General features: G+C 41.6%; 1 protein-coding gene across 1 annotated transcript in view; it reads left to right on the plus strand.

Moving 5' to 3' along the window:
- zfpm1 (zinc finger protein, FOG family member 1) overlaps window positions 1–24,820 on the plus strand; it is an 89,751-nt gene that overhangs the window by 13,614 nt on the left and 51,317 nt on the right. The gene's annotated exons all lie outside the window — the stretch shown is intronic.

Raw genomic sequence — 24,820 nt, forward strand, 5'->3', positions numbered from 1 at the left:
TCCTCTCTCTTTCCTCTCGGCCCTCTGCTGTTTTTTAAAAAGCTCTACTCCATCTATCGCTACCCTTCCACCTCCACTTCTCTATCACCCCTTCTTCAATTCTACCCATCTGCCCCCTCCTCCTCTCTCTGTCTCTGTCTCCAGCCAGACCCCTAGCCTTGGCGAACCAGGTCTTGGCGGTATGATAATGTGGAAAGTTGAACTGGCCCCATTACAGCGAGGCTGATGGTAGGGCCGATAAGGCTGTTGATAATGGGTGCAGATAGCGCTGACACAGCGGTCCAATAGCCTAGCCCTGCCCCCCCTCCTTCCCTCCCCCCCTCAACCCCCCCACCCCTCCCCCCATTATCATTCCTGCCCACCGATGGGCTCCCAGAACGCTATCTCCTCTCCATTTCCACTCCTGCGACAGATAAGAATGGAAATACTGACTTCATAGCTGACTGATTAAAGTGTCTGCCTTTCTTGATAATACACAGATAAATTATGTTTTTTTCTTCTTCTTCTTCTTCTTCTTCTTCTTCTTCTTCTTCTTTTTCTTCTCCCCCTCTCACTCTATCTAGAAAAGGGTGGGGCGCAGCAGAAAGAAGAAAAACCCTCTCCTCTTTTCATTTTTCTTTTCTTTTGTGGAGCTTGGAGGAGAAGGAGGGAGATGAAGTGCAGAGGGAGTAGGAAGGGGGGATTGAGAGATTCCATAGTGGTCATACGATTGGAAGAACAGCATTGAGATGGAGAGTGTATTATATTTAGCAGATTCCTGTAGGCAGTATAGATGTGTTAAAACAGCACGGGCACAATAATCATTGTAGAATGGCCATCAGTACTAGGCTGAGTATAAAGAAAACTTGTATTACTGGCTTTTTGGGTCATTATAAAGGTAACACGAGTGGCTGGAGGGGGGGGCAGAGAGAGAGAGAGAGAGAGAGAGAAGCCTATTTGCAGCCCAGTGAACTCCCACTGCAGCTACAGCCGTTTCCAGGTGGACTTTTTTATCACTGATCGCTCCAGTTTGATACCAGGAAAGATCCCTGATGGATATGCTCCCTGCATCCAAATCCTCTAACCCCCCCCCCCCCCCCCCTCCTTACACACACATATCTCCCTCCCCTCTTCTCTTATCTTTAGCTCCCCAGCTCTCTGTCTGTCCAACAGAACTTCTGTCCACCTTCCTCCTCCTCCTCATCTCTCCTCTTCCTCTCTCCTTTCCATGAGGAGTCATTTCCCATCTACACCATCACTCCTCATCCTCGTGCTTGATCGGGAAGGGGACGATGACGGTGTCTGCTGCCTGTCAATAGCTGGGTTTCCATTCAAATTGTTGGATGTGAGTTTTGACATGTTTCATTGAAAGAGGTTAAAATAATTCAGATTAGGTTTCCATCATATTGGGGGGGACATGTTAACACATACAGGATTATTAGTTAATAACATTGACCATTGATTAATAAAACCTTGCCTATTATTGCGGAATCAAAGTATAATGATTGCCGCAACATGGCTGCAGAATTTCAAGAAAAATGCTTTACATGAAAAAAAGCCAAACCCCAGACAGTAATAGCAGTAGTTGCAGTGGCAGTTCTAGACTATTTCAAATGGAGGGGCCTGTCTAGGGCCACATGCCATTTTTAGAGGTACCAAATATATTAAGCATAAGTGTTACATGGACTACCACCAACCCTCCATAGGTTTTTGTTATGCTAACGATACACATTGTTACGTGCCTAGTAGGGTTGGGCGGTATCCAGATTTTGATACCGTCAAACCTCCTCCCTATTTTACCGCGGTATACGGTATTACCGTGACTAATTAAAAATGATGACGTCACCAAACTGTTGGCTTGTGCACCGTTCAGAAACTGAATACCAAACACTAATACTGAAACAATAATAACATAACAACAACTTACATAAAACTACTTTCTCCTCCACACTGTCACGTGATGACAACCACACACAATTACATAAATTATATTTTGTGGAGTGCAAGCGGGGCAGACGTGTGCTGGGGGGCAGCAGCGCGTGGACAAACCGCTGCCGGTTGGCGAGGAAAATCCTGTCTCCACAGCCAGCGCCCGATAGTCTCTGGAGGAAGAGAGGGGGGAGCAGGCCAGTGCGGTGCGCACGGGTGCTGGAAGCTGCCGCAGGAAAATGTGGGCGAAGAGGAATGAGGGCTCCGCCACGCCCAGCACATGGTGGCCGCGTAGATGGCACCGACATTAGCCTCGCTGCTAGCAGCGGCCGCCGCCGCCGCAGCAACAGCATTTCCACCACCGTCGTCGTTTGAGATAATTCAGCCGTTAACCCTGAACTCGTATATCATAACACCTCTCCCTTAAAGGTACAGTACCTTGGTGAATGTCTCTTTCAGTCTTATTTGTGGGTCAACACAATTTAATATTTAATTCTTGTCTCCTATATAAGTGCATTGCATTTTTTTATGACGGTATTGAAACTGATACCGTTGCTATTTTTAGACCCCATGGTATACCGTATTACCGCCCAACCCTAGTGCCTAGACACAATAGGGACAATAAACGCAAAAATACTCTGCGTTAACCTACATTTTATATATCACTGCACATCAATGGTAATCATTTTAACAATATTTAATATTCCAGAGCGATAAATCCATGATTGAACGACTTACTGTATATAGTCATCTTTTAGGACGACAGAGAGAACCATAAAGAGTCAGATTTAAAAAATAGTCGCAAAAAAACCTCACGATACATACGTGGTTGGATTTGTTTTCGCAACTCTAATTAGTACATTAGAAGTGTGGTCAGCATCTGGGTCAGCCAGTCATCCCTCCACTGAGTCAGTCAGATGTTCTCCAGCACGGAGCAGCGGGATGGAACAACATGCTGTTTGTCCGGGCCACACTGGCTGACCTTGATAGATTAGACCCAGAGAGCCTCTTCTGTCTGACACAGAGCAATGATAAGTCTGTGTGTGAAATAGTTTTTCCTGTTCTCAGAAATATGGCTGCAGTGTTAGGCTGGGACAAGTGTCTGTGTCTGTGTGTGTCTGTAACTCCCTTGTAACCTTGCTAGATCACGTATCTAAATATATATATATATCTATATTGTCTTTTTTTAAGCCCACTATTTGATGTGACTAGTTCCATGTCTTTAACAGTGTGCATGCTCCTGCTGCTGCTGCATTTTACACATTAACCAGAATGAGGATGCAAAAACAAAATCCGTATTAAGGTTAATTTGATACCAAAACTTAACTTCACTTTTTAAGGGCAGTGCTCCTTTTTCTGCCCTGTGAGTGAGTCCACAAAGAACGGGGAGTGGAAAGCTTAGAAAGAAAGAGAAAGAAAGAAAATGGGGAAAACGAAACTGTGATAAAAAGCCCAGATAAGAGAATGGCTGTGTTGTGTAGGAGTTGATATCAATGTTATCTATCTGTCTTTTTTCACTCTGCAAGCCCTTCTGTTGTTTTTTAGCCCTTATCTTGCTGCACCAAAATGCCAGGAACAAAAAAGGGAGAAAGAAAGAAATTACCGTGCAGATTATTCACGGGGGTTGGCTGATAAAATGTTGATGCCAAAATTAAGACCAATATACAATGCACTTTTTGTGTTGCTCTGTAAGTGTTTTTCATAATGATATTTGTGGGTTTTTTTATGAGTGTGAAGGTTTTTGCATTGTGTGCAAGCTGCACATTGATACGTTTTTGCCGTTGCTTGCTATTAACAGATTAGACCTCATTTAACTCTTTATGCCCTCCCTGACACCAATTCATTACACGCACACCCTCTGTCTCAATAAACACAAACACACACACACACACACACACACACACACACACACACACACACACACACACACACACACACACACACACACATTCTGGTGGGCCCAGATAAGCTCAGTCCTCAATCTGTCGCTAATAGAGAGGCACAAACCAGCGGCGGACAGGTTTGAGTTTCCACAATGACAGGCCAAAACGTCGCCGTCGACAATGGTGGCAGTAATGGGGCGCTGTGATTGGCTGCTTTGTGGCATGGAACCGTCTGATGCTGTCCCAACAGAAGACAGGCAGGTCAGCAGCTTGACCCCACTTTACATGTGAATCCCTAATTGCTCCTGTGCTTAATACAACAGCTCTGAATTCCCAGCTGTGTGTGTGTGTGTGTGTGTGTGTGTGTGTGTTCTCTCATGGGCACTGGATGCTGAATGGGTTTAGTGCAGAATGCAAAGAAATATGTGCAATGGGCAGATGTATAGTCTAGGATGAAGGTTAGTGCAAAGTGTGCTGCATTTACGTAATCAAATAAATTAGGAAAACATAATTTAGATGTGACAGCTGGAGAGGTCGGCTTTGCAGTCATTTTGCCACCCGTTTGATGACATTGTAGTTCTCCTCACCAACTGGAGATACTGTTCTCCAATAACACTGATTCCTAATTATAACTTGAAGGCTAACATGGACATTGTTTCCACTTGGTTGCATGTAATTACAGTCTGTATGAAACGGGGTAAAGCTACCTGAAGCTACCAATGTTTGACTTTTTTGATGTTACGAGGTTTCTCAGTAAAAACAAATTGACTCACTTAACATCTTCAACTCCAGTGGGTGTTGCCAGGTAGCCTCAGATGTGCAAATTAAGTTTTTAGGAGCGATTTAATAAAATAATTTATTTACAATGATACCATATGTATTATGTAAGAAAAGAGAAGAAAAGAGAGGGTTTAACGTTTCATAGATTTGCTATTGTTGTTTATCAAGACTTCATCCCAAAACCACAATGTCTTGTATGTCCAACTCTACATGTGTAGATAATTAAGTGTGTAAATAACACCTCTGGAGTCTTTTAATTCAGCTATTAGCGAACAGTATCCTCCTGTTTCTGCTGTTTGTGCTAAGCTAGGCTAAACACGTCCTTGACTTATATCTGCACTTATCTTTTCATCTGACTCTTAGTGAATGGGTTTCCCAAATGTTGGACTGATTTAAACCACTGCCTATGGCTTATATGTGGGCCTGCCTGGTGAAGCTTGAACTCCAGACATCATCGCTCATTTACATAAGCTGTGCTGGATATTTTATAGTAATTTCATACAATAATGGCTCGCCCTTTTGTTTTTATCATGATGGAGTGCACCTGCAGAAATAGGCTGGAAAAATCCATAACTGAAAGGAGAGAGAACACTGTAGGAAGATTAATGAAATGAAGTACAGAATGATAAACCATTAATTTAATGTCTTTGGTAAGATATTTTATTAGGTAATATTTCTTATTTTCTAAGGTTAGATTTTATTTCAGAGAGAGAGAGAGAGAGAGAGAGAGAGAGAGAGAGAGAGAGAGAGCACTACCCCCCCCCCCCACGCCCCCACCAACCTGCTAGCTCAGGTTACCCCTTTAAGTGTGTGTGTCTGAGTGAAAGTGCATACAGACACACAGTTTTCCACATTTTATTTTTAGAAATCAACATTTGATCAATTTTAATCAGAATGGTAAATTATTTGGTCTATGGTGAATTAGTTTGAACTTGTGTGCTATACAACCTCACATAACATTAACACGTTTCCAAATGGCAAGCTGTATTTCTAATTGCAGCGGTGGCAGGATAAGGACATATCGGACATTGTCTGTAATTTCCTCCAGCTCATCGCCGTTTCCTTGCCCTTACCTCTTTGTGCCTCTTTGCCCCCTTCCCTTTCACCTCCCCCCCTTCTATCACCAGCGAGTCTTGGTGTCTGTGTATTAGTATTAGCAGCAGCAGTAGTGTCCCCTGAAGTAAAACAATCTGCTGTAATCTATCAGTGCGTTATCGGCCCTATCTGAGAGCCCAGAAAGCCAGGGCCGGGGCTGTGGCGCCGCTCTCCGGAGCTGATAAAGTTTCAGAGTTCAGTGATGATGAATGTTAAGAAACTACACCCTCGTTACTGACGATGTGGACTTGGCAAAGTTGGAGCGATAGGGAGGTGTGTGTGTGGAGGTGGAAAAGGGGAAGAAGAGGAGGGTGGCGGCGGTGATGGGGAGGGAAGTGAGAGAGGAAAAAGAGGTCTTCTTGGCATCAGTCGTGGGTTAAGGGGTCAGGCCCCAGTGGGTGTTTCTTTTCTTTGTAAAACACACACACACACACACACACACACACACACACACACACAAAAGTCTATTCTTTCCTTGGGTTTCTCAGCTCCGGGAACAGAGCTCACTTTATTCTTTTTCTCCACCTTTATAGTCAGGTTTCTGTGTCAATTATGATGTTTTAACGTAAGTAAAAACCCATTTTGCTAAATGCACAAAGTAGCAATGAAAATAAAATAAAAATAAATACAAACAAGCTTGCCTTGCCTGTTTCAGGAACATTAATTAGTTCATTGGATTCCCAGCAAATGCATTTCTTAGTCTGTATCTTTTGACAAATGTAAACATTGATAACAGCTGACAGAGTAACAAGTTGCCCAACACCTACAGTATTCTTCAAATACCAGAATGGTCATGGCTGTTTTTTTGCTACCCTCTGTATTCACTTAAACTTAACTGATGGGGTATTTTTCCCACTGTTGAGAATTTCTCATGAAAAATCCTGACCAATGAATAACAATGTAGCTACCTGCCCTCATCCCCCCCCCCTTTGTCATGCTTAAGTGTTACATACCTGCTGGTCTAACTGTGTCGCGTCTGTATCAAAGTTCTCATCGGACGCCAACTCTGCAGTCCGTGCGGCCCTGTAAACACATTGACTGCTTCTATCATGCAGACATCACTGTCAGGCCTCAAAGTCCCCCCCGATTAGGATGCAGCTGATAAGAGAGGCGGTTCACAAAAGCAATGGTACAAATGCCTGATAAAGCATTAGGTAGTTAGTCGACTGATGATTAATGGGCCATATCTTTTACACTCGTGCTATTTTTTTTTTTTAAATGTGTTTATTCGAAGGTGGTGTGCATTTGAAGAAAGTGCTGATGGCTTGTGTGCAGTTCAAACTGGCACCTATCTAGTTTGACTCCTTTGAGCAGTGTGGGTGGAAAAGCGGCAACTTTTGAGGAGCCCTTGAGCTAAAACAGTTGGAAAGCAAAAGGTTGACCAGCATTCTTTTTTTGGGGGCTTTTTAGGCCTTTATTTTGATAGGACAGCTGAAGACATGAAAGGGGAGAGAGAGGGGGAATGAGATGCAGCAAAGGACCGCAGGTCGGAGTCGAACCCACGGCCGCTGCGTCGAGGATTAAACCTCTATATATGGGCACACACTCTACAAGGTGAGCTACCCAGGCACTCAGGTTGACCGGCATTCTTACCCATGTCATATTGTAGTTTGAGTGTCAAGCTGCTCACACAGAACGGACCTGGAAGTATGTGATCGGGTTAGGGTTAGGGTTAGCGGGATCGGCAGTCACCCTGATCACCTTCTTCCGATCATTTACGTCAGTAAATTCTACACCACTCTAAGTAGAAGTTAATTTTATATGTGAGTTTTACAAAAATGCTAGCTTCACTAAGTTAAATATGTTAAGTATTACGCTGGAGTAATCTTTTTGTTACTTTGTTTACTTAGTTATTTTTGTAAACAAAAAAACTGCGTGCAGCTCTATTATCTAGGCAAAGTATCGGATCGTAACTTTGTATCAGCAGATTAGGGTTGGATACCTGGAATACGGTTCTGGTACCCAACGGTACCTTTTTTTTTGGTACTTTCCCTCTGTAATAAGAAAAACATTATTTCAGTTATAAAAATAATTCCTATCCTATTTACTTAGAACATCGGGATCGGGGGCCAAAAAAGCTGATTGTGGACATCCCTACACAGAAAAGTCCAGATCCATCGGCAAGGTTCCACCTGAAAACCAAGAGCTGTCGGAGTGACAGAAGTACTCTCAGTGGCACACTGGATGAGTTATGTCAGAGAACTTGTGCTTAGATTCAGATGTTTTCCTCCAAACGTTCTCCTTCTTTAAATGAATTTTGAAACTCGTACAGATCAGAGCTTTGTCTACCTGTAAAAGTCTCTTCAGCCTTGTCTTCAGATCCTGAGTTCATCCTTTGAGGGAAACCAGCAGAATATTGCATCTATGGCAAAGAGGAATAAGATATATCGGCTTTGATACGCACACAATACTTGTAGGATGTCACTTGGAGGAAACATTCATTGTGGGGTTTGCTCTTTAATTGGATTAGTTGACAATGAGAAAAATATAGAACATCAGAATTATGAATAAAATGGGTGATTTATTGCTTGATGATTTTGACACTGTATTAGTGTGTAATTGTACTGGACAGCTCGCATGCAGCTTGGTCAGCTCCCCCTTAAAAAAAAGTGTTTTTCTGACAGATATCTTTTTCGTTTAGACGTCATCATCTCCTATAGTCAATCTTTGAGTTTTACACACACACACACACACACACACACACACACACACACACACACACCCACACCCACAAAGGGAAAGCAATGTTCTTAAGTGCCCAAAAGAGACTAAAAATGTGGAGAGAATGGGGGGAACCATTGTGATTGTGACAAAGTTCATGAGCGTATAATAGCAGTTAATGCGTGGCGGGGCGCGGGCAGCTTTGTTCGCCAAAGTGCCGAGCTCTTAATAGAATCTGATAGATAGACGCCTGTCTCCTCAGGCCTGTTAGGGGGGTGTTGGGGTGGGTTCCACTCATCAAGCCAATAGCCTCTCTCTCTCTCTCTCTCTCTCTCACTCTTCTCCTTGTCTTACTGTCATTCTATGAAGGAATAATTTGTCAATAATTGGCCGTGTCATTCTCGTCAAGACGGTTTGATAAAGTGCCGGCTCTTCGGGGGCCGGGCCGGAGAATATCTCAAGACATAGGGGGAAGCGGGGAAAAGGAAGCATGTGGCAGCAGATCTGAGGCAGCGATAGGGCCATTAAGCGCTTTAGAAGTATTTTAGCTGAATTCACACAAAGCAAAAATAGATAAATAAATAATGAAAGAGGAAAAAGTGGAACGTCAACTGTCAGGGAAGTGATACAGACTTTAAAAAATCATTTGGGAGGGTGAAAGATAAAAGATTATCCCTTTTTTCTGCCAACTTACTGCCTCCTCAGCCATCGCTGAGGCTAATTCGCTTACTCAAGCAATCATGTGGACATACCGTGTCCGTGTGTGTGTGTGTGTGTGTGTGTGTGTGTGTGTGTGTGTGTGTGTGTGTGTGTATGTCCCATTGCCTTCAAAGTGCTGCTGGGAAGTGCTTATACCAGCAGCGGTATGTATAAACTTGTGTGTGTGCTTGTGTGAATCCGATCCTGCCTCCATCCACATCACTCAGCAGTGTATGGTTGCATTATCTGCTCTACTGTAAGGGGTATCCCAGAATGCTTATTATCTTTAAAATATCTCTGGATGGCTGACACTCATCTGATTGGCTAAATCCGACAATCCCCCCCCCCAACCCCAACGACTGCAATGCCAGCAGACCTGTCCTTATTGTGGCTTTAAAGCCTGTAAAAGAAACAATATCCGAGTAGTAACCGTGGTAATCCGGTCATTGCCAGAGGAACAAAATGTTTCAAAGATATTTGAAATGCTTTCACTTAAAAGGAATTTGCCTTGGAGTTTTGTGCATACATAAAGGAAATCAACAATAAAGTATTCCAACAGACAAAAACATAAATATAGAATAGAATATATGCATATAAATATTACAATAAAAAATATGTAAAAGACACTATGACAAATATATACAAGATATGTTTTAGAATGAGAAAAGGAGGCTGTGTGGTTTTTTTTTGCAGGATGTGCAAAAATGTTGACAAGGGAATGTGCAAAAGTTAAAGCTATAGTGTGTAGTTTCTGTCTCCCCCATGAGGAATTCTAAGTAATGACATCAAAACTTGATCGGCTCATCCACATGATACAAGTCCCTCGGACGTTCATTAATATCAAAAAGTTACGCACTAAAGCTTTAAGGACATACATTATAATACAATATAATATCCACTAGTGGAGTTAAAAGGGAGACCCCCCCCTCCCCCCTCCCTTCATCAGTTGATGGATCTGACTGATAACAGTCACCAGGGTTGTGCTTAGCTTTTCTTGGCTACCTGGCTTTAGTAAACCCACACTGACCTTTCAGTCAACTGGTCCCACTTTGCATACCTACTCGCCGTTTCCCTGGCATGCAAATGGAGGAAGATACAGAGCAGGCTTCCTCGGAGTGGGGAAGGCCTCGCTTTGAGCTCAGTGGACTCTGACTGCTGAGCAGAGGAAGACACTGAGAGCACTGTTGGAAGCAGTGATGATTAACTGGTTTGTGGAACCTGTGGACATTAAAGTTTGAGAGATGTGGGTAGGCTTGTGCTGATTGGCAATCTGATTTTATATCAACGATTGGTTAGTTAGTTGCTCAGATAGTGGAGCTGCACACCGTTTTTTTTGTTTACAAAAATAACTAAGTAAAGAAAGTAACTTAAATGTATCTTACACTTAATACATATAACTTACTGCAGCAAAAAAAACACAAAAACAGTTCTCTTTAGGATCCCAACCAAAAAATAACCAGCCTCAAGTTCCCCACTGGACAACGAAAACTAAACTTAGTGACTTCCCTGATAGTAATGGCCTGATAGCATGGTTTCCTGGTGAAATCACGGAAGAGTGGAGAATTAGAGTAATCCGGTTCTGTAAAATAAGGGTGACTTAGAAAGATGGACTTTTGTGCTCATTGCCAAGGGCTGGCAACCTACAAGACACTGTCTGGACAGACAGAGAGGCCGCACCCATCTTGGTTTGAAAGTGCCGGCATCCAGGCAGTCTGGTGGTGCGTCTGTGGCGCAGGGCATGTTTGTTTGAAGGCGGTGATCACTACAAGCGGATGTACATGATCAGAATAAGGTAATTGGGGTGAATACTGATCCCCAATCAGTTAAAAAATGCCCAAATGTCCTCCGATCCGAAACTGTGATTGGGATTGGGACATCCATATCGACAATTGAAGGAATGATCTGCAATGTTTTTTTTCGTACACATATATTAAAGCAATTTTAACTAACTTACTATCAGAACAATAATATCTAGAATCTGCACCCTACTGTTTACTTTCTGGTAGAGCAGTAATTCTGCCCACTGAACCATGTTGATCAGCACGAGTGACTTCTGAATCCTTAACGTTAATTACAGTTTGCCGTCCGCCTAGATGTGGGGTTTTTGGATTCTGATATTGTCACTATCTTTTGCTCAACCAATAATCAGGCTGTATTTTCAGTTTTCTCTATTACAAAAATACATTAAATAAGATCACATATGGGACCTGTATTGGGCTTTAAAATATAGTTGTACATCCTGTGTCTCTGACCAAAGCACATTGTGCGTGTCCTTGGTGCCTTATAAAACATTTTCAAAGCCGCTTTTGGAGGAATTTGAAACCTGCTGTGTTTAAATCCATATTTGCTAGCTCGCAGTCCTCTTCCTCCTTGCCTTTTGTTGGTGCATTTCTACATTTCTTTGCATGTTACCACCACCAACTTTCAATCAGCTAAAAAATGTGAAACCATAAGCAGGACTGTGCATCACATCCGTTTTGTTTTTTAGAAATACATATTCACATATACACACATGAAATGTATCTCACACTATCTCTACAATGACTGCTTTCCCAGTAAGAGGAAGTTTGTCGTGGACAAGAACTACACTCGTTTCAATTTCAAGTTTCTCTGATCGAGATGTTAGTCCTCCTGCCCACCACTCTAAAACCACACTGTGGCGTTTTAAAGTGAGGAAGAGGTAACCCTGGAATCCAGCATTCATTATTCATCAACAGATAGCACTTCCCCAGCATGGCCCATCAGAATGTAAGGACCACGGTGGGCAAAAGCTGAGTGGGTGTGGGAGAGGGTGATGTTAATATTACCTATCCTCAGAGAGTGGCTCTCAGGAAAAGGGAGACATCTATCGCTCTCATCCCGCTGCTTTTATTTCACTTTCAGCTCATCTTAAATTTCCATTATTCACCACAAAAAGCCAAGCCAAGCCTTTTCACAATGACTGTTTGACACTGATGGGCCCCTCCTCCTCAGTACGCACACACACACACACACACACACACACACACACACACACACACACACACACACACACACACACACACACACACACACACACACACCCCCACCTCAGAGGACCATGTGGCGGACTATTATTAATCATGCTCCTATCAGCTCCTCACATCTTCGGCGCTATTTGCTGTTTAATCACTAAAATAATACGAAGGGGAGGGTGGTGGTGCCGGGGTGGGGGTGTTGGGTTGCTATGGTGACCAAATGGAAAAGGTCAGGCGTAGTTTATCTTATCAGTGATAGGGAATGGTTACTAATTACAGATAGGTACTACCAGCGCTCGGTCCACCGGGCCCTGCCTTAAAACACTATCAGCAATCCACACCGGCCTGATATTAAAATTATCTCTTAAATCACACACACACACACACACACACACACACACACACACACACACACACACACACACACACACACACACACACACACACACACACACACACACACACACACACACACACACTTAAGCCCCAGAAAGAACTCTAAAGCCCCAGAAGACACCAGAGCAGGGCCAGGCCAGGTTAAGACACGATGCTATCATGGGTGACCAGATACTAAGTCCACCCTGAGCTAATCTAGTAGACAGAGAGTCATCCTTCTGCTGGATGATGCATGTTTAAACCCCTTAGCTGGCAGAGGAGCCTTTAAGCAAGACATTGAACTAGGGCTGGGCAATATATCAATATTATATCGTTGTCTTTTCCTGGTTTTAAAGGCTGTATTACAGTAAAGTGATGTCATTTTCTGAACTTTCCAGACTGTTCTAGCTGTTCTATTATTTGCCTTTACCCACTTAGTCATTAAATCAACAATTCTGATGATTATTTAGTGAAAAATATATTTTGTGAAAGCACTTTTGTCAACCCCACAATATCGCCGCAATATTGATATTGATGTATTTGGTCAAAAATATTGTGATCTGTGATGTTCTCCATCTTACCCAGCCCCACACTGAACTCAGACTAGTTCCAGAGTTTTTTCTTGATCTTGACCTCCGACCCCTGTTTGGCAGGGCAAGACAGAAGAGGGGAAACAACCTTATGGTGCATTCAAGTATGCTCTGACATTGAGGTTTCAAAGTCAGTTGATCAAAAGCATCACATGTAGCAGCTGTATATTCAGAAATGTAATTTTTTTCTGCATGAATAAGGTTGCTGTTCATTGCCTGGCTCATAAGTTTTGTCCTTAAATGCACCAGGAGGAAAAATTTCTTTGTAACTGCAGTCATAGTTTTCTAAAAAAATTCTCTGTGATGATTTTGACCCCTGGATTAATTGATTAGTCGTTCAACGGATAATCATTCAGTAATAATCTTTTAAAACCTTCCCCAGTTCCAGTTGTCAAATAACTCAACAGTTTCTTTTTTTTTTTTTAAACTAAACAAAAACTTTATTCTTAATCGTCACATAATTGCATACTTACTATTGGTTTCAGACATACAAAAAATACTGTTTTAGCTACTAAATACTATGTTATTATAGAATTTTGGACAAAACCATATACACACAGTACAATGTAGTAGGGGTGGGGGTGGGGGAATCGATCCAGCATAGTATCGCGATATATTCCGTGGCAATACTGTATCGATACGCGGACGCCAAGTATCTAGTATATAGTATTTTTTTATTATATAAATTACACATGAGAACCTTTTGGCACTACAATAATAATAATAAGATAAATTGCTTTTTCAGTCCACTACATGGAACATTGAACGATTATTTTCATAGTCGATTAATCCGTTGATTATTTTCTCGATTAATCGATTAGTTGTTTGATCTATAAAATGTCAGAACATGGTGAAAAATGTGGAGCAGTGTTTCCCAAAGCCCAAGATGACGTCCTCAAATGTCTTGTTTTGTCCCCAACTCAAATACATTCAGTTAACTGTCACAGAGGAGAGAAGAAACCAGAACATATTCACATTTAACAAGCTGGAATCAGAGAAATCTTACTTTTCTTTAATAAAAAATGACTCAAACTGATTAATCGATTATCAAAATAGTTGGTGATTCATTTAATAGTTGACAGCTAATCGATTAATCGATTAGTCTTTGCACCTCTAGAAGTGAGATGAACAAACAAACCAGAGACAATGTTTTTTATTTTTTATTACTGTAATAAGTCGAAGAGCTCTTACTGTATGTGTTGGTTTGTGGGGATGTGGTTGAATTCTGAATTTATGACCATACCTTTGCACAAAGAACTGAAAACATTTGATGACCGAGTTTGATTATTTGTTGTTTTTTTATACTTTAATACTTTTTTCATATCTTTGTGTATAAAAAAACTTTATACATTTTGTTTGTTCGTTTAGTCTATAAAATGTCCAAAACATAGATATTCAATTTTCCAATTAATAGAGTAAAGCAACAAATTGTCACAATTGAGAGACTGGACCTAGCAAATGTTCACCAAGTTACATAACTTGAATTAAGTATGAAAGTTAATTTAAATTTCTGTTCATCAACTTATTGAAGAAGTGTTTCAGCATTCATATTCTAAAGCTGGAACAGCTGTATTTAGGCCTGTATTTTACATTAGGACTTTTGCGTATTATAAATATAGTTAGATTTTCATGTATGAGTTAAACTCTTCCAGAACATTTGTGAATAACCTACATAATTTATTGTTTTTAAGAACATGCATATGTTAATGTTAAAGCTGCTATTAGAACACTGTGAGTATTTGCTGCTTTTTAACATTTTAAGAATGCCACCTTGGGCTAGTATTTTTTATGGCTACTGGATGATGAATTCATTGATCAGAAAAGAGACACGCAGATGCATTGATAATGAATGAATTGGACCTTATGATTGGCCGAAAAAAGATGTTGTAGTTTGTCAAGAAAAGTATATTTTGTAAAGCGTGCTGTCTTGATTACAGATTATGTGAAAACTGGATGTCAGCTTTGATAGATTGTTCAAACATGAGTGACAGTTGCAGCCCTGGCGTGTCTGCGTCTATGCGTGTGCTTTGCATCTGTGCTGAGTACAAGTGAGGAAGAGTATTTCTCTCTGCCTGCCTCTGTTGTTTGTGCGTGATCTTGTCTCTGCACCCTTCCATTTATCATCTTTGACATTTGGCTGTACTCCCCCTCTATCTGACCATCATCTGAGGAAAGCACATTTTTCCCATCAGAAATCCCGTTGTGACTTTTTGCGTTGGGTGGGGGGGCGGGGGGGGTGGTGGTCTCTGATACTTCCTTTGGCGAGGCAAAGAGATACATAGATGTGAGCGAGCGTGTCTTGGCTGTGTGTGTGTGTGTGTGTGTGTGTGTGTGTGTGTGTGTGTGTGTGTCACACTCTCAGTTTGTGAAAAGTAATTGTGTATGTCTGGGCTTGCATACTTATGTATGTTCATTCAGTAGAGTATGGATATGTCTTACACACACACACACACACACACACACACACACACACACACACACACACACACAAAAGCGGGCACAGCCAAGAAATGAGAGCACGCACACACTCTCTCTCTTAACATGGATGTTATCTGGGCAGTGAGGGCTCCAGTGATGCCCTGCCTCTTGAAAATACCCCCTTTCTTTGCTGCTGCCAACCATGCAGCGGGTTATATTTAACCAGCTATCTCCTTTACATCCCCTCTCCACGCTCCACTGGGCTATCACACCAACACTGCTGCCACCATCTCACTTTATTTTTATTTTTTATTTTAAGCCTTGTGACAGGACGCGGAGATAAGAGATGCAAAGCCAAGTTGTGAGTGGCGTCCCCCCCCCCATTTCTGCTCTCTCTCTAACAAAAAGACTGACCCCACCATCTTTCCATCTCTCTTTTCCCTTGTTTTTTTTTTCTTTTGCTTTGCTTGTCTGTCTCTTTATCTTTATCACTTTACTGCTTTTTTTTTTATCTCCCTCCACCCCTCCTCTCTCTCTCGTGGTATTTCTCAGAGAGGGTTTCCTGGTATAAGCTTCCTCTTCTTGGCAGTGGGAGAGTCAGATGTTCAGTAGGCAGCCGGAGATCACACTGATGTACAACACCGGGATTCTGTCATGTGGAACAATGGCATATTGAATTTTTTTTGTGGCTTGATCTATGCTTATTTATACATCCACCATATATGACACTTGACTTCAAGTGCAATGTGTGCATTTCAAACAGTTGTAAACCGCATTACTAGAGACCATCTTGCGATGGGATCACGCCAGCTGGGAAGCCAAATCAAGCCAGGCGCAGTTATGTGTTGATGTAAAAAATATACTATTGACTGACGTATCGTTCAAATATAAATATCATTATCGGACTCCAAAATCCAGAGAATTGGCTGCATTCTTTTAGTTTTAAAGAGACTCTTAAGTTGCTCAGAGTGTAGCTAATGTGGAGCCTAAGGACGTGCAATAGCGCTTCACAACACAATGTGATGTCATCCAGCAGGATACTGCATTGGCCAATCACATAAGCGCAGGGCTATATTCAGTTTGAACACCTGCACAGTCTATCAAATAGTAGAATGTCAGCCATCATTTGAAATGACTTTGTTATTGATCTGTATCTTGCGTCATATCTCCATCTCTATACAGCATTATGGTTTCTTGAAAGCAGGTTCAGCTTTGGGTCGAAGTCACCTGTAATTAGGGCTGCTCGATTATGGAAAAAAAATCATAATCACTATTATTTTGGTCAATATTGAAATCACGATTATTTGACATGATTACTAATTGACTTTTGGAAAGAGGTTGCAATTATTGAGTTAAAAAACAACAGTGAAAACACCTTGAATGGTGAAATTTCCCTTCATACTTTTCCTGTTTGAACTTTTTTTTCTCATTCAGAACACAATACATAAAAAGAGTTCACTTGCAAAACGTAATATGCAAAAAATTGTTTTTCTCAATTACACTCAACATCGTAATCGCGATTAAAGTGATTAATTGCACAGCCCTACCTCTAGATGATATAGACATACATTTGGCCATTTTCATGTTCCTAAAATGGCTCTGAAACATCATTGAGACACACACATGCATGCACACAAACTTCCCCCCAGGGCAGTTCTTGTTGCATTCTCAGTCATGCTTTTGTCTCTGTTTGCTGGAGCTGTTTTTCCTCACTCCCTCAGTGTGTTTAGTCTCGGGGAGCAGCAGTAACATCTCTGTGTGTGTGTGTGTGTGTGTGTGTGTGTGTGTGTGTGTGTGTGTGTGTGTGTGTGTGTGTTGGTTCCTCCACAGTTGACATGAGGTTTCAGCACTGACACAAAGCTAGGGTCGCGGTAATTGAGAAGGCGATCGCTCGGGAGGAGGATGAATGAGCTAAACAAGAAAGGAGGAAGATGAGTAAGTAAATCTAGGTACGGGGGATGAGAGGAAGAAGGTAGTGAAAGTGGAGAGAGAAGCCAGGAAGGTGAATGGTGAAAAGAAATCTGGGAAGAGACGTGAGAAAGATAAAACACGTAAAGATCACCATTTTATAAAAACAAATGAGGTATTTTTCATATATACTTGTTGTTGAAGAATTTACTTGTAGTTGAAGAATCGGTGTAAGATCTTTTCTGTTTTTGTCCAGTGTTAACAAAATGTATCTTCAACTTCCGCAACATCGCAGTGATGTAAACACAGAGCTGGTTCATGTCAAAGACGTGGTGTTCAGGGGGTGGGGGGGGTGCTCCGAATGGGAGGGTGAGCGAGGGAGGACCACGGCGGAGGGAGTCTTTCTCTATCTCTCCCCCTGCATACCATTATAATCTCTCATCTGCCTTTCGTCTTTATTCAGGGCTGAGATCAAGGAGAAGGGATTGCAATCAGGCTCATTATATACACACACACACACACACAAACACTAACACACACACCCTAGAGCAGGGCAATATGAGAAAAAATCAAATATCACGACATTTTTGACCAAATACGTGGATGTTGATATTGCAGCGATATCGTAGGGTTGACTATTGGTGCTTTCACCAAATATGAACACAATAAGATTGATTATTTTGAAAAATAATCACCAATAACGTGGATATGATGAAGTGGGTAAAGGCAGACAATAAAAACAGTTAGTAAGTCTGGTAAGTTCAGAAAATTAAAAAAAAACTTTACTGTAATGCAGCCTTTAAAACCAGGAAAAGACAACACTTATATTATGATTTATGATTAATTTAAGACAGTATCTAAGCCACATTTTAAACATGTGTTAAGATTTGAAACATATTTCAGTGTGCACATGGTATTGGGGTCAGACTATTCTGAAATCGTCAAATCAAAATCAAGAGTCAGCTTTGCTGCAATTTTCTTAGGGTTAATCAAGCTAATAGTAATTAATCTAGCTCAGAAATACTTATTAGCATTTTATTTACCCACTGCCAGTGGTGGAAGAAGTATTCAGAGCCTTTATTTAAGTAAAAGTACTAATAGCACACTTTAAAAATACTCAAGTATAAGTCTTGCATTAAAATTTTACTTAAGTATTAAAAGTAAAAGTACTCAATGCAGAACAATCCTTACATTTTAGAAACTGAAAATAATCAAAACAGTTGTGTCAATCAACTAAGTGATTGATTGTAAATATTTCAGCTGGACTTGTAGGCCTGTATATTGTTGGCTAGTTTAACTTATAATAAAACATTGTGTTTTATAAACTACATGTTCTTTGTGTGCAGTAATCTTTATGTGTAAAGTAACTAGTAACTAAAGCTGGAACAGATGAATGTAGTGGAGTAAAAAGTGCAATATTTCTCTCTGAAATGTAGCGGAGTAGAAGTAGAAAGTGGCATGAAAAGAAAAGACTCAAGTAAAGTACAAGTACCTCAACATTTGTACTTAAGTACAGTACTGGAGTACATGTACTTAGTTACATTCCACCACTGCTCACTGCTCTTAACCTCACTGCTAAAAAGAGGAAAGGAACTAAAAAGGAACTATTGTTATTGACAAGATTTGAGGCACTAACATAAGCAGCCTTGTTTATCTGTATGGTCATGAAAACCTCCATTAAACCCTAAGTAGTTTTTTTTAACCGGGCAGCATGAAAAACTGAAAATGAATTCTGAAAATATGCAAATGATTCACTGTATGTAGTATTTTTGATGTCATCATTGGTTTATTTTTCCATTATGTGATATGGGCAAGTCACACCTGTACTGTTGTGAAAGAATCAGAGCATGAGAGTTATTCTAGTGTTGAGACCTTGTGAATGAATCCCATCAATAGATCTCACAGCCAAAACCATGTCGGATACGGGAATGACCTTATTTCACCAAAGTGTGTGTGTGTGTGTGTGTGTTTCCATGGAAGATGTGGAAATTCTCACCATTTTACTCAAGGCCAAGTCTCTGTATGTCAACGGAGAGGAGAAGAGATATGGAAAGAAACACTGTCTCTGATATGATTTGAGGATGGAGCGATGATGGTTAGACTTCACAAACTGTATGACCTTGTGTGTGTGTGTGTGTGTGAGAGTGTGTGTGTGAAACCAGTTCTTCTTAGCCTTTCTTTTACCTCTCCATGACTCCCTTTGGTTATTTTAACTCTTAAGTTAACTTCAGTTAACTCGTGTGTGTGTGTGTGTGTGTGTGTGTGTGTGTGTGTGTGTGGGGGGGGCTCCCACTAGTCATGGTACTTCTAAAGTATCACCAGAGTCATTGAATGGTTCAGCAGTGGGAACCCTGCGGTGTGTGTGTGTATATTGGTATGTAACAACCTTGTATCCCCGCTTCACTCGTGGCCTTGCCTGGCTGTTGGGTGTAAGGAGGGGCTGGGGGGTGGAGGGTTGTTTGAGATAGGAAGGGATTCAATAAGTAGTTGAATCAACCCCTCCTCCCCCTGTGGATCTTAGGACGGTGGGAAAGTTCAAATCTGCTGCTATTTTCTATCTTTTATCAGCCGGGCTTATCGGCTGGCTTTTTCGTCTGCATGCCTGGCTTCAGTAGTCTCAGCTCAGGCTGCATGGTAACTGCTCTCTATCTCCCTCCCTCCAAACTCCTCCCCTCTTTTTTTGAAACACCACCTGCTCGTACTCCTTTTTCTCCTCTGCTTTTTTATCATGACCCGTCCATTAAAAGGAAAAAGAGAATATTTGGTATCAACCGTTCATATTTTAGACGTTGTTGGTCATATAAACTATTAAGAGAAGTAGGCACAGATTAGCCCTGACAGGCAGATTTGTCTTGTAGATCATACAAACACATTGTACTATATACAGGGTAGCTGCAAGTCCTGGAAAGGTCATACCATGTCTAAGATTATCTCTATTTATGGGCCTTCAATCAGAGATTCTCATTCTTGGGGTCAGGACCCATTGTAGAGGGTCACTTGATATGCACATGGAGTCATATACATTGATGTGTTTCATGTACTTAAAACAATCGGACTTCTTTAAGAATAAGTTTTATATGATGTAGGGCTGCAACTTACTATTATTTTTAGAATATGTGTTTTCCAAAGTCTAAGATGACGTTTTGTCCACAACTCATTATATTCAGTTTACCGTTATAAAGAAGTAAGGAAAATAGAAAATATTCACTTTTAAGAAGCTGAAATCAGAGAATTGTCATCATTTTTTCTTAAAAAAATGACAAACCTATTGATCAAGTATCAAAATAGTTGAATGAAAGTAGGAAATGAATGATAATTTACGATGAATCAGTTAATCTTTGCAGCTCTAATAGAGAAAATAAATAACAAAAATGCTGATTTTCTAAATGCTGGGGGTCATCAGAGTTTTAGGAGCTAAAATGTGCTGAAAAGGTTGAAGAATCCTGTGGTAAATGGGCCTCCAGATGCCCTGTTCTAGGCGATTGTTGGTATGATGCTACCCAACCGAGTCTGACAAGCTCAATGAACATGGAGCTTAATATGAAACACGGGGGGGCTGGTGCCTTGGTGGCCATAACATGGGAATTAGAATAGTGAAGAGTTTGATCGGATTTAATTTGCATCCGCGGCATGAAAGCTAGTAGTTTTTCTTTTACAAGTCTGGAACATACACAAACTGCAATTCCCCCTGCTTATCATAATGCACCACTCATTGTTGCTGTATGTAAACTGTGGACTGCTGTACCTCTGGGATGTATGTGGGAGTGAGGCGTCCTTGAGGAACATGAAACAGTCTGTCAGGGCGAGTGCGTCTGAAGTGCTGCCAGAGAAGAAACGGCTGTCAAACAGAAAACCAAGAGAACAGACTTGATCCAACACATCACAAGGTGTCTCCAGGGGCGATTCCAGGATTTTTGGTGGGGTGGCACAGGGGGGGGGGGGGGAATAATCAGTCTGGAGGGTCACAGGGGGGAGACGGACATTTTGATCAGAATACAGCATAGAAAATCTGCTTGGAAATAACGGATAGAATAGGACAACACAATGACATTTTGCTAAATAACACACATCACATTCATTATTAATTTCACTTGTTTTTAGTTTCAACAAATAGTGTATCCAAATACAATACACATTTTCTGTGGGCTCTTAAGGCAAAAAATTGGATAGTCATGAAAACATTAATTGGTCATGTGACAATTAGAGATGCACCGATTACAACTTTCTAGGCTGATTTTGATTTTCTTTGAGTTAGGCCAGCCGATTCCGATTTAATTTTTTCTAACCACTTTACAGCACACACAAATAATTATTTTCTATCTTTTCTTTAATAGAACATTTTGCACAGAACATAGAACATTTTTTGAACAGATAATGGATCACTATAAAACAGAACTATATAAATGACTCCTGGTGGGGGACATTAACACACATCTAAAGAGCAACGTTAGAACCATTTCCTTCTTTTCACATCAGATATCAACTAAAGAAATGTGATTCTGGTTTTTGGTGTCGTCCCTCCACGCCCTACTTTTTCCTTGCAGGTGTTGCATATTGCAAACTTGTTATCTTCTGCACACACGCTGAAGAATTCCCAAACAGCTGACATGTTGCAGGTTAATTCACGAGGTTTCCTACATGTGTGAGAATAGGGTGGACACGCGCTTCACACCGCGAGCGGGTACGCGCGACACACGGCGGAAAAGTTGAGAGAAAGGAAAAAGAGACTGTGCTGTCACGTCCATGTGTGTGTGCGTCCTTGAAAACTGTAACACGTATAACTTATATTGTCAGTTCATTAGAGCGTTGACCGGCATGAAATCACCATATGTCAGACTGACCTGCCGGTCGCCGGTCATGGCCGAGCACGTGAAAACCGGCCAATTCCGGTCACCGGCCGGTCTATCGGTGCATCTCAATGGCTGAAAAGATTTTTCACAGAACCGTATTAAAATAAAGTGCAATACACTTACGTTAACTTGCCCTTAAACTTCAACAAAGAAAACCTTGCTGTACACAGTTTTCAGATAACAGGAAACAGAACAGAAATAAAGTGCAATACACAATTTATTTCTTACAGCAACAAATGCTCTACACTGAGGGACATAGCAGGGCACTGCAGGGCGTAGCAGAGCACTGATGGGCAGAGCAGGCCATAGCAGGGTGTAGCAGGGCACTGACGGGCGGAGCAGGGCATAGCAGGGCGGAGCAGGGCACTGCAGGGCGTAGCAGGGCACTGATGGGCGGAGCAGGGCATAGCAGGGCGTAGAAGGGCACTGCAGGGTGTAACAGGGCATAGCAGGATGTAGCAGGGCGTAGCAGGGCACTGACGGGCATTGCAGGGCGTAGCAGGGCATAGCAGGGCGTAGCTGGGCGTAGCGGGGCATAGCCGGGCGTAGCAGGGCACTGCAGGGCGTAGCAGGGCACTGCAGGGTATATCAGGGCATAGCAGGGCGCCGAGCAGGACCACGGTGACAGCTGCAACCATGATTTAGATGCCACCTTAATCCAAGGAAAACTGGGGGGCGAGCAAACATAAGGACTCCGGGGAATAAGCTCCCCAGAGCTAAGTTAGGAACAAGCATTTCTGGGACAAGGATGCACACAGATGGATTGGTGTACAGCATTTATCACGTTGCTTCATCTCTCACTCCAAAGTGCAGTGCTTGGAGAACATTCCTCTGTTACATGGGAACTGTGTACAAAGTGCAGCCCAAATAGCATTGAGCTGTATAAAAACAACGATGAGAGGTTGAACAGATGTGCTGTTTAGAGAGAGCGAGAGGTGACTTTGTGTTAGTCAGACGAGCCTGATAGGATCTCTCTGTCAAAGGTGATGAAATCGGCTGAAATGCAGCATCTCCAAAACGTTATCGCAGTATGTGAGTCATGTGCCTCCATTTTGACAAACTGTTATTGGCGCATTGTGTGCTCCGTTCCTCGCTGGTACCATGTTTCTTTTCTATTAATTGATTATTGATGATGAATGATAGATGCTTTTTTTTTGCTCACACAGTTACTTGAAGAAATACTAGAAAGATTTTAAATACTAAATAGGGACAGACCCATTATCGGGCTGTTTTTTTGGCAGTTTGCAGATGATCTGTATCGGCGTTTTATTTGCCTCATAACTGATGTTAATGAATTAAAAAGTGTTGTACTTTTGCTCTGCTACAGCTCTGTGTCTATCCCTCTGCTTCAGTTTCACTCCCCACTGAGTCCAACAGAGTCTGACTTAATGCCCCCCTCCCCTCCCCCACATCTGACTCTCTGTTACTGGGGATTATGATGAAGTTTCTCATTTATTAAATACTTGCTTAAAGCATTTAAGTTTAATTTGTGTTGGAGTTTGTAAAATTACAAATATTTTAATTTTGACTTAAAGATTTTCATTTTCACTGTAAATGCATATCTGTTCCAAATATTTTTATTAACTACTTATTATCGGCCTTGAACAACCAGTGTCGGTCGATCCCTAATACTAAATCTTTTATAGTGCTAAACTGAATAGTTTCAACGAGCATTTGGATTCCCCCCATTTGTTCTTTCTCCCCCTCTGAAATGGCTAATGTAATGTGAGGTTGAGTGATACAGGATTTCTTCTGATAGTGATGGAGATATTTGAGTTTAAATAATCTGATAAGGGCACATGTTCTCTGTACAAGGATTGGACATTGAGAACCGGTTCCATCTTGGAACCCTTTCAAACATTAAGATTCCAATGAAAGTGTTTTTTTATTGGAATCTTGGCTTTATTTTATGTTAAAAAAAGCATGTGTGTGTATGTATATCGTAATATTGTAATATATTCTGGGTTTTAAAGGCTAACAAGATGCCATTGTCTGAACTTACCAGACTGTTCTAGCTGTTCTATTATCTGCCTTTACCCAAATAGACATTATATCCACATTACTGATGATTATGTATCACAAATTTCATTGTGTAAACCAACTGTCTAGCCTGCAATATTGCCGCAATATCGACATTGAGGTATTTGGTCAAAAATATCGTGATATTTGATTATCTCCATATCGCCCAGCTCTATCCCAAGGAACCACTTTTCCTCACCTCCGAACCCCTTGACAAATGTGTGTATGTCTAGTCCACTGTTGTGAGTGTGTACAGTATTTGCTGTAACACTGCGGGACTGCTATCAGGTCTAAAGCAACACGGTGATCCAACATGGAAAAGCAGCAGCAGGGAGATTTATTTCCGTAGACTCGGGCCGGTGAATAGTCCTCCTGAGAGGCGCCGGGCCTATCAGATAGGCCCGCTGTGAAGAGGCTGCTGATCATCTCCTCCAGGGTTAGTTTTTCTCTCCGGGGGGCATGAAGGATACCACGCCACTGGACCATCCATCACAGCCAGCGCTGATGCAAGCCACCGTAGGTGTCCGTGGCGCTACAGGGCCAGTATTGCTGATCTCTCTTTACCTGCCCTCCTCATTCCCAGGAAGCAAATATCTCCCCTTGCAGAGGAGAGAAACTAATTGGTACTTCTTGCATGG

This window comes from Sander vitreus, chromosome 8, assembly GCF_031162955.1.
Source record: "Sander vitreus isolate 19-12246 chromosome 8, sanVit1, whole genome shotgun sequence".
Lineage (NCBI taxonomy): Eukaryota > Metazoa > Chordata > Actinopteri > Perciformes > Percidae > Sander > Sander vitreus.